This window comes from Musca vetustissima, unplaced genomic scaffold, assembly GCF_032173495.1.
Source record: "Musca vetustissima isolate MV318-11 ecotype Yass unplaced genomic scaffold, APGP_CSIRO_Mvet_v1 utg6862, whole genome shotgun sequence".
Classification (NCBI taxonomy): Eukaryota; Metazoa; Arthropoda; class Insecta; order Diptera; family Muscidae; genus Musca; species Musca vetustissima.
Window position 1 is genome coordinate 154,790 of NW_026875419.1, and position 1,848 is coordinate 156,637.

Below are 1,848 nucleotides of genomic sequence, written 5' to 3' on the forward strand. Positions count from 1 at the left end.
TCTTCAAGTCTGGTCGTTTTCTTTTTGATGGATGCTGTCAAATTTGCGTCAGATTCATAATAATGTGAGTAGGCGCTATGGCTGGCTGTTGGTTGGTTCTTTGGTTGATCGCTGTACTACATAATAATAAGAATAAATCATAATTATGAAATATAAGATAACAATGTATCCCTCATTGAAGCAGTCATCACAAAAGCAAACAACAACAGAATAACGATATAAAAATTCTTAAGCGGAGGGATTTTTTGTTTTAATTTAGAGACAATGTGTAAATTGAAATAAATGAAGATTGGCGGTGGAGTACCAATCACAACATCCGGCTTAAGATTTTTAGATTCTCTAACTGTTTAGAAAACCCAAAAAAGTCTGATACCACAAACAATGTGTGGTTTCAAATTAAAATGTAGATGGTAATCGTATGAGGAGCTAGGAGTTAATCTTAACAACCGAGACTTTCATTTTGGAAACTAAATTTTGACATTGAATGAAAGTGAAAAATTCTTGGGGGTTCCACACCCAACCTTTAAAGTAACTGGATTCGAACTATTTGCTGATGACATATCACACTATTTCGAATTTACGTAATGTTGGGAAAGTACCATAATTTGTTCTCAACCAACGGAAAGACTTAAATAATATAAATTTAGAATGAGGACCTCGGATGCGGAGCATGGTGGATCGACCGAAGATTTCGAAGGACGATGAAGACATTCTAAAGTATATTTCATGCCTCTGAGAAGCCCATTTCAAATCTTATGGCCGACATTTTTCTAAACTATTGGGAGGTTTAAAAAAACTCGTCTAAAGCTATTCAAGAAAATAACAAGTGAAAAAGCGTTAAGTTCGGCCGGGCCGAACTTTGGATACCCTCCACCATAGATATACTGACAGGTACTAGAAATGAAAATAAAGAGAACATACCAAAAAGTGGACCTATACCGACATTTCTAAAAAGGGATTATTACATCAGAGACTTAGAACCAAACTCAAAACGCGGAACAAATCAGATAACCATTTTAATATAAAAAAGGGGGTTATATGGGGACCACCCCAAAATTGGGGCGAATATTAATAATTTTTGGTAGGGAGATTTAGTACCATATAAGACTACAAAATACCAATTTGCAGCAAATTCGGTTGAAAAACGCGCTCAAGAACCCCAAAATACCGAAAATTGGGGGTACCTTTATATGGGGGCTATCCGAAAAAATGGACCTATATTCATGTTTTTTGTGGATAGATTTGGGACCTATTAAGAACTCAAAATACTAAATTACAGCTAATTCGGAAGAAAAATACGATCAAAATCCCCAAAATATTGAAAATTAGGAGGTACCGTTATATGGGGGCTACCAGAAAAAGTGGACCTATATTTATAATTTTTTGTGGAGACATTTAGTACCCTATAAGAACCCAATGTAACAAATTTCAGCGAATTCGGTTGAAAAACTCGCTCAAGAACCCCAAAAAACCGAAATTTAGGGGTACCGTTATATGGGGGGTACCAGAAAAAAATTGACCTATATTTATAGTTTTTAGTGGGGAGATTTGCTACCCAATAAGAACTCAAAGTACCAAATTTCAGCGAATTCGGTTGAAAAAAACGTTCAAGAACGTCAAAATACCGAAATTTGGGGGGTACCCTTATATGGGAGCTATGCCTAAACGTGGACCGATATAGCCCATCTTCGAACTTGACCTGCCTGCAAAAGACGACTCTATGCAAAATTTTGAGGCTCTATCTCAATTCGTTTAGACGCTAGAGTGATTACAACAGACAGACAGACGACCATGGCGTTACAAACGGAAAAACAAAACTAATATACCCTCCATACTATGGTGGAGGGT